Below are 9,674 nucleotides of genomic sequence, written 5' to 3' on the forward strand. Positions count from 1 at the left end.
TGCCCATATTTCTAGGAGTTAGTGAAGGATTTTGGAGGATACTTTTCCTAGGCATCCCATCCTAGATGTGGTCCCTCCAGGTCCACAGGTGGCCCCTGGCAGAGGCAGGGTACTAGGCTGGGTGAGACATGTTTTCACACATCACCATACTGTGGCCTTTCAAAAGAGGCATCCTAGCAAATCTGGGTCAGGAGACTTTCTGCTTGTTTTCCCAGTTCTACCTGCAGTTTTGCTCAGGAAAGATTTATTTTTCCATCCCTGTCCTCAGATGTTCTACAACCCTGAGCACTGTGAAGAGATAAGGAGTGCAAAGCCAGGTTACACAGCACTCCAGCCAGAACTTAGGAAAGCACTTCAGTAAATGTTTGTATTCCAGCCTCCTGCAGAGAAGCACTAACGACTAATTCTGGACTTGTACCAAAATCACATTATTTTCAACAGGTCTTCTGTGAGCATAATTAAGCCCCTGTGTCAAAAGGAAAGGATTTCCTGAGGCAGAACCTGGCTGGCAATGTTATTTGTGTCTAGACCCTGTGAGATGCCTTGGGACTTTGAGGTGCTCCATAAATACTAAGACCCCCAGATGTATGTTTGTAACACGTATAAAAGCCTTAATTCTGCAGGTCTGCATGCCCATGCACATTTTTGCTTACATGAAACCTCCACTGAGGTTCCTCCCAGGGTAAAACTAAACCTCCTGATTTACAGCTTTGGAGAAGATTAGCCCCATCCTGAGCTTTGTGTGAGTCCTCGGTGCTGCTGCCCGCTCAGCTTGGGCTCCAGCATTAAATATGTAGGGTTGAGAGGCCAGGGACACAGCACAGCCTGCTCAGGAAGGGAAGCAGCCTTTAGCATGCAGCCAGGAAAATAAAACCAAAATCCTCTGGTGCCCTCTGACGAGCAAGAGCTCATGCACATAGCTCTGCAGGCTCGCCCGTGACTGCCCACCCGTGGCACCTCCTGCACAGGGCTGCTGGCCAGAGGACAATGCAGCTCTCTGAGAAAGGCACTTTTGTCATTAAGCTGGGCTTGTGTCTCTCTGAGCTCCTCCTGTCCTGTCTTCTAAGGCTCTTTTCTCTTCTTTACCATCAGCAAGTAGTAGTGGGGAGAAGCACTCACTGGAGTTGAAGCTCATCCTCACTCAGGCTGAGCTGAGGGTGAAACTTGGACAGAGAGCACACTCTGAGTGCCCTTTGGTTGTCATGGGTCTCATTAAACAGCCTTCCCAAAGGTCTCTTCAGTAGGTAGGAGGCATAAAAAGTTAGAGGGGCAGAATTTTGCACTCAGAATGGCCCAATGTCTGCATGCAGATGGGCAAGGCACCAGTTCTGCATCCCTTCCCCATGGCTGGCCCATCCTGGGGGGAATACAGATTTGGCAGTTGCTGAGGGTTTGGCCCCCAAACCAGGATCAGGACAATCACAGCACTGCAGTTCACTCTTTAAGTGTTCTGTAGAATTAAGATGTGTGCATCTAAAAGTCCATTGATAGGACTATGGAAACTGTATTGTAGTGAAAACAGAAGCAGCTGCCACTGTTAGACTTTTTATGTGAGGGAGACTGTGGCACTAAAGAAAAAGGCTTTATAGAGGTATTTTAAAAAAAAATAAATGATTGAAATCATGTATAATAAGAGGTCCCTCAGATCTCACTACTTTAATGACCCTTGGGTCAGATCTAGAAGTCATTGCAAGAAGGGCAGCACTTCATCTCTTACTGAATGACTCGTTTGGGATACGTTCTTATTTTGGTAACAAAATGAACCCAAGCACCAGAGGTGGATCCAGCTCTGAATTTCATCTCTCTCAAAGAATATGCATTTTGTGAGCCAAAGTTTTTGTTGTCAAACCTGTTAAGCTGCCATCCTTCTCCCCCTTGCTAAATAAAAATAGATGCTTGTCCAGACTGAGAAGTATACAGAAGATCTCTGCATGTGGATGGGTTGCCCTGACAGGTATCTGCAGATCACTTACTAATTCTATGTACTTTTAGTCCTCAGTACAATACAGTTACAGATATTCCATAAAGCCTGTTTTATTATTTGCAGTTCTTGTTAAAGCTGGAGTGCAGTCATATAGATTTTCCCAGAGTTTTGCCTTACAAACCTTTTCCTTTGAGTAGATTCTTGCAATTAAAAGGTGAAGATTGGAGCACAAGCTTTATATCTAAATCCCTGGACTGCAAGTCCTTGTGACAATTGGTCTGTCCTGAAAGGAGAATAGAAGTTGGGTGTAACAGTGGGAAATTCCTTCAGCCCAGGCAGCTGGGAACCTCTCAGGCTTTGTTTCCAAGAGGCCTGGTCCTCCATGGTCTCTACAGAAGCTCATGACTAAGGGTGTAGTTTGAAACAAGCCAGGAACAGGATTTTATAGGCTGTGCAAACCAAGAAAACCAGTAGTCATTTATTGATTTCTATTTGTGAGCAATAAGGGACTTTTTCTTTACCATTTGTGGTTCTCATAGATCCCTGTTGTAGGGCCAGAGTTGCCAGGCTGCTAGACCAGGACAAGCTGACTCTAAACCAAAGAGGGGGGGCTCAGTTGGCTGGTGGGATGCATGAAGTATTTTAGGGGTGAGGGTGAGAGCAGAGGTGTTGTTTGCTCAGACTCTTTAAATAGGGACAATTGATCCAACACAAGCACTTCTTTTGTTTTACCAAGCTGTTACCTGAACTAATTGATAGTTCTGCAGTTGAAAGAGGAACACCAGATGGACTTTTGAGTCTGGATTTGTTTGTGTAGCAGATGGCAGCTGGGCTGGGCTGGAGGAGAAGGGCTGTCCTCTGCCCTGCAGCTTCCCCCGCCGGGCTGGGAACCCGCTCGCCTCCTTTCCTCTTCTTTGGCACTTCTTTTTCAAGTGAAAAAACCCTTCTGAGCAGGAGCTTTGTTTCCAAGAGAGAAGAAAGAGGAAAGAAAGCCGTGGATTTGGAAGGAAAAGCTATCTGAAATTAATCTTGTCTCAACTACTTTAATTGTGAATCAGTGGAAGTTATTTCTTTCTGGAGCAAATCTAAAAAAAAGAAGATAAAAGAAATAGCATCTTCCCTTTCTTGTTTTATTTCTCAATTCTTCAGTCCTATGTAGCATTAAAACCAATAGCAAGATCAAAATGCTTGTTTGCTCTGAATGTATACAGTTATTTCAGATGTCAACTAGCTGAATGTTTTGTATGTGTCTGTAATACCATCCTTCCCTCTTGTTTCATGTTAGGAACCTGAAACGACTGTACCATTTTATAATTAGAAATGTAAAGAGGGGACAGTGGGTGGGAGGGTCTGTTATTTTTATAGCGAGATGTTCCTTGTATTTAGTGAACATTTAAAATGGTTTTGTACTTGTCAAAATACACATTCCATCCATTTCCAGAAGAGAATTATTTTTATTTAGAGTAGTTTATAAGCAAACCAAAAAAAAAAACCAATACGTGGCATCCCATTTGTACACAGTTGATGAACAACAGAGCAGGATTATCCTGGTTTGCAGTGATGGCTCCAAAGCTTTTTCCAGCCGTGTCTCTCTCCACATGCTGCAGAGCCACAACCAGCAAATGCCAACGTTCAAAAGGGAAAAAAATAAATCCCAAATGAAATAAATACCACAGGGATCAGCACACAGCTTACCAAAATAATCCCCAGTTGGGAGACAACGCTCTGTCCCAGTGAGATTCTCCAGGGGAATCAGTCCTGCTCTGGACAGCAGGAGTGGGTTTGCTGGGAGGTGTTGAGTTGCTGAGTCTCTGCTTGTGTTGCAGCTCCCTCTGGGTGGGAGCCTGGCTCCCACTGAAGTTCTTTTGCTGGCAAGGCAGCTGGTTTCTGCAGGCTGGCCACGCTGTGTTTCTTTGGATGGTGGAGATGACCCCTCACCTCCACGTTGAATGAAGAAGTTCTTTTCTCCAGGCAGCTGCACTCGCTTTGAGGAACACCCAGAGAAAGACCGTGGCAAAATCACACAGTGACGTTTGCATAGGTGATGATTTTTTCCTCTACTTACCATTTTTTTCCTCCCCTTGCTGCTGCTACCTGTGACTTGCTGCCAAAACAGTGCAGCAGCAGTTTGTGAAGCGAGCCTTTTTTGGTTCTTTTTTTTTTTCCCCTAGCATTATTTTCTGTACAGTATTGCAAATATACTTTAGCTTTTTGCTGGTATTTTATGACCTATACATCTTCCCCTCCAATGCACTTTATCTCTCTTGAAAAACGTGGGAGTCAGAGAACTGCCATCTTAAAGGGATTTACCTGAAATCATGAGGCACTCACTTGTTTTGTTTTGTTTTGTTTTTCCTTCTTGCTTTGTTACATACTGTAAATGCTAAAGAGCATGGACAGTGACTCAGCTGGGGGAAGCACCGAAATGTTGAGGCTAATATTTGGAAGCATTATTCAGTAGTACAACACGGCTATTTTTGTTATATAGAGGAATATAATGTAAATATGTGAGACTGTGTTATTATGTACTAGTAAAATATTGCAACTCTCCAAGTTAAGATGGTGAATTCCAAGGAATTTTATTGCAAGTTTTTTAATAAAACGAATCTGATGACTGCGTCGTAGATATTTTCTGACAGCCTGTGTGAAACTGGCATTTCCTTGGGGCTGAGACTTGCAGATTGTTTCTTCCTGCACTTCTCCAGGGGAGAGCTGCAGCCTCACCTGGGCGTTGAGTTTTTCCAGGGATTTGGACACATCAGGTCAAAATAGTTAGAACGATTTTTAAAATCGTTGGAAGGATTTTGACCTGATGTGTCCAAATCCCTGGAAAAGGTGAGGGCTCTGCCCTGCCCCTGCTCAGTGGGAATCTCCCCACCCTTGTGAGGGGTCATCCAGCTGCTCTTCCCTTGCCCCATCGGCCACTGCCCACGCCCCTGGTTCTGTAACATGGGGAGATCTGGGGCATCCCAGAGGGAAGCAGAGCCCAAAAGATATCTCGGGGGTTGGTGTGTTTGTCGTAGATAAGTCACAGGGAAGCAGTGCCCAGGAACTGGGGGAGGTAATTTTGCAGCACACGTTCCTCAGCCTTTGATCCCCATGCAGACAAGCTGCTGGCAAGATCTGGCAGCGGTGGGAGAGGGCCACATGTCACCACCCTCATGTCCCTGGGCCATCCTCTGCTGCAGGCTACTGCCTTGTTCCTCTGGACGTCCTGCTGGGCATCTGTACCTCAGCAGCTTGGCTTTATGGTCCCCTCTCTCACCCGAGAGCAAAGACAGGCTTGCAGAGGGAGGCCAGCAGCAACTCGTGGTGGCTGAAGCCCAGGCAGATGTCCCTCCTCCTGCTCCAGCTAGGAGGCATGGCTCCTGGCAGAGGGACAGAGCAGCCATCTGGGAGCAGCAAGGCCGTGGCTGTGTTGGCAGAGCCCCAGGGCTCACCTGGCAGAGCTCAGATGAAGTTGTTCCCCTGTCCCCACTCTGGCTGGGACCAGCAGCCCCTTTGACTCAGCCGAGACCAGGAGCAGATGCCCCCAGAGGAACCACCCCTGGGCAGCCAGCCCATGTCAGCTGTCTCCTGGTTTTGCAGAGGTCTGGTAGGTCCCTGTGGTGCCAACACTTCCCAGCTGCAGGGGCTGTGCTTTGTGGGACACTGCTCTGTGCCTCAGTGTGCCCTCACTGCCCTTCTCCACGGCCTCCCTCCTGGGCTGCACCCCAGCAGCGTGGCCAGCAGGTGCAGGGAGGTGATGGTGCCTCTGCTCCACTCTGATGGGACCCCAGTGCAGGGCTGTGTTCAGCTCTGGGGCCCCCAGCAGAAGAAAGACATGGAATGGGACAGTGCAGGGCTGTGTTCAGCTCTGGGGCCCCCAGCAGAAGAAAGACATGGACCTGCTCAAGCAGATCCAGGACCACAAAGGTGACCAGGGGCTGGAGCACCTCTCCTGTGAGGACAGGCTGGGAGAACTGGGCTTGTTCAGCCCAGAGAAGAGAAGGCTCCAGGGAGAGACCTTATTGCAGCCATCCAGTGTCTGAAGGGGGCCTGCAGGAAAGCTGGAGAAGGATTTTTTAGAAGGGCTTGTAGTGGTAGGACAAGGGGGAATGGCTTCAAACTGGAAGAGGGCAATTTAGATTAGATATTAGGAAGAAATTCTTTATTCTAAGGGTGGTGAGATGCTGGAACAGGTTGCCCTGAATTCCTAGATGCCACCTACCTTGAAGTGTCCCAGCCAAGTGTCCCAGCCAGGCTGGATGGGGTTTTGAGCAACCTGGTCTAGTGGGAGGTGTCCCTGCCCATGCCAGGAGGGTTGGTGCTAGATGATCTTTAAGGTCCCTTCCAGCCCAAACCATTCTGTGACTGAATTAGTGAATATTTACTGTGTTAAATAAGTGACAGGCACCACCAGGGAGTTTTTCCTTGAACATTCCTCCTTGTGCAGAGTCTGGAGTCCCTGCCTTCTCCCCCAGAGGGTGCAGCAGACAGAGCCCTGTCTGACTTCCTCCTGTGGCCCCAGTGCCAGTGGGGAAATCTCTCTGTCCTTCCCAGGAGGCATGAGGAAGCACAGGGGGTCCCCCAGATGGGATCCTCCAGGTTTGGGGAGGGAGTCTGCAGGTGCTGGAGCAGCACAGCATCTTGTGGGATGGTGGCCAAGGGTTGGAAGTCACTTAAAGGGCTCCAATTAGCCACTTGGAGAGGTCCCCTGGTCACAGGAGAGCCCAGGAAAGCTGTGAGTGCAACTGGGTTTGTGCTTGCTGGCACCTCCCCCTGGCCCAGCAGGCAGCAGATCTGGTGGAGGGGAGCAGAACTGCTACCACACTTCATAGACAGGAAAAATTGAGCAAAACCCAGCAAGGACACCTGCTGATGGTGGCTTTGGCAGCAGGATGGGGACAGGGGCAGGCTGGAGAGCAGTGCTGCAGCCCCCAGCACAGCCCAGCCCCCCGGGGGAAGGAGATGGCACAGTTTAGCTACACTCCAGCTACAGGAGTGCCTTTAAAGCAAACCAGCTGAGCTGCTGTTTGTGCATCCACTTGCACCATTTAAAAGCAGGTTATTTGGGCATGATTTTGGCTATGGGTCAGTCTGTGGAGGAACAGCCCCAGGCCAGCTGGTGTGGGGAATCACACTGGAACTGGAGCAGGAACGGAGTGCCCACTGCAGGGTGTTGGATCTCACGTCCTGTTCCAACCCAACCATGAGGAATCCCTATTTGTACATAGACATCTTTCACTGGACACAATCCAGCTGAAATCCAGACCTGCTTCAGGGTGGTTCATCCCCTCAGCCCATGTCCTCAGCTGTCCAGGCTGAGCTTCATGCCTGGGAGGCCCAGCACAGGTAGAGCTGGAGGGTGTGAATTGCTTCATCCCCTGGGGTGCCTGGGGTGCAGAGCAGTGCCTGGCAGAGGCTCCCTTCTCCTTCCAGTGCTGCCTGGGAGCAGGAGAGATCCTTCACCCCAAGGGGGCTCCAGAGGAGCTTCAAGGAGGCAGGAGATGAGGTTTGTGTGTGAGAGGCAGAAAATAGCAAAGAGTGGAGCAGGAGAATGGCACAAAGGTGTGGAACCTAGAGTGCTGCTTTGATGAGGGTGGTGGTTTTAAAATAATTCTCCTAAAGGACACTAGAGAAGGGAATTTTCTTACAGCAATTGGCCCTGACTGACTTTCAGCTCCTCTGAAAAGGGTCGTTAGTGCTGAGGGGAAAAAAAACAACTTCTCTCTTTGCTTTTGCTCAGTGAAGCCCTAACTCCAGGCAGCTGCCCCAGCTCCCTGGGTGCATGTGCTGACTCCTTAGCCCTGCCCAGCCCAGGTCACTCCTGAGCTGGGGCTGGGGGATGTTCCCAGGCTGGGAAGGCACCTGCAGTACCTGGGGGTGGTGGTATAAAGCAAACCCAGTGAGCCTGGGAAAGGAAAATGCTGCTTGTTTCTTGCTTGCTGTGCCTTTTGGGGCTCATTTGCTTTTTTATTGGTGGAAAAAAAGGGCTCAGAGCATCACAGCTCAAAGAAAGGACTTGCCTGTGCTTCGACTGGTAGGAAAATGAGTTTTTTTATTTCCCTGGAGCTGGTTGTCTCTTGCTGGAGTGCTCTGCCCAGCTCATGGTCTCCAATGCTTCTGGAGTGCACGTTGCTACCTGGGACCCTTGGCTCCTCTTGGGCTTGTCCTGCAGCCCTTATTAAACAGTGCTTTCTCTTTTCTTTCTGCACAATAGCTTGGGGTGTAGCACTCCCTGCTGGCCTGCTCCTTGTCAGGGTGAGGAGGGATCACTCCTCGGGGCTGGGATTCCCCTGGGCAGCAGAACTTGCCCTGGCCAGTCAGAGCTGAGCTGTGCCTCCCCAGATGGCTGCAGAGGAGAGCTGGGAGGGGGTGAGTGAGCAGTAAGGAGGCAGGTGGGTTTCACTCCTGCTTCTGATGGCTTCTCTTAAGCCTTCCTGCTCACTGAGAAGGTGACAGCCACCACTGGAGGTGGTTGGTTGGGTGCAGCCCACATCAGGGATGTCCACTCAGAGGCAGTGATGTCTTCAATGCCTTCATGAGTGGTGATCATGCTGGAGGTGGGTACTGTGGGCAGGAGCAAGACCCACAGCATTGCTTTGCACAGGCAGATTGGTGGTAAAAGGTCCTGAAGATGTCAAACCCATCTTAATCTGGGGTCTGTAGGAACCTGTCCAGGCTGCTGCAGCTCCCTCCTCCCATGTCAGAGTTAAATGGAGCCATCAGAAACACATTCAGCCATCCCCGAGACACCACGGCTGACTCCACATTAAATACCAACTGCACATGGACCAGAAGTGGGGCTCTGATTTTCCAGCAGGAGACTGTTAGCTGCTTCATTGGGAAGCTGGAAACCTTCCTAAATACTGTTACTGCTGCTAATGATGGGACAAATTATGTCTTGTGTGTTCTCTCATTTGAATGGAAGAGATTACTCCTGCCCTTTCAGTTTATTGCTGAAAGTCAGGGAGTCAAATGCTTTTATTTTGCTTTAAATATTTCACTGTAAAAATGGTCGTCCTTGTTGCTCCTTTCTCCTGAACACTGTTACCTTTCAAAGGACTGATGCTGAACAAGGGGTGCAGAAACTGCAGGTGTTCCAAGGATCTCACTGAGAGCTTATTTAAAGTGTTTAAAACTTGAACATCATCCAAAAAAAATGGCAGCTTTCACAGTAACACGTTCAATACTTCATTTTTTAGGAAGATGTCAGGGGTCCAGCTGGCTGGGGGGAGGGCTCAGTGTTGTGCATGTTGTCCCTGCGTGTCCATTTGGGTTTTTATGGCAGCCACTGGAGCTGGGAACCCACGGTCTTGGTGTGAGCTGTGAGGGCACAGGCTCAGCAGGGCTGTGCAGAAGGTGCTGTTTGGGGTTGGATGCTGGTGGCCAAAGGAGAAGACCAGTAGCTGGGGCTGGGGCAGCACCTTGGTGGAAGAGACCCACAGGACAGGCCAACTTGAGTTTGATGGTGGCAGGGGCCAGAGCTGAGAGCTTTTTGCAGAGCTGTTGGGTGCCTTTGTTTCCCCTATGTACAAGACACAACTACAGATGGAATCCCCAAAATTTCCCTTCCTATGTACAATTTTTTTCAGCCTGGAGCCTCTTAGTCACAACCAGTTTTCTGGTGCCACCCCCCAGGCATTGGTGGCTTTATTCCTGACTTGCATTCACTGAACTTACAGCTTGGCCTCCCATTCCTCAGGTCAAGCTTAGATTATTGCTCACTTTTGCAGAAGTCTTGATGCTGAGGAGCACTCCCCCTCTT

This window comes from Merops nubicus, unplaced genomic scaffold, assembly GCF_000691845.1.
Source record: "Merops nubicus isolate BGI_N331 unplaced genomic scaffold, ASM69184v1 scaffold1872, whole genome shotgun sequence".
In the NCBI taxonomy this organism is placed as follows: Eukaryota; Metazoa; Chordata; class Aves; order Coraciiformes; family Meropidae; genus Merops; species Merops nubicus.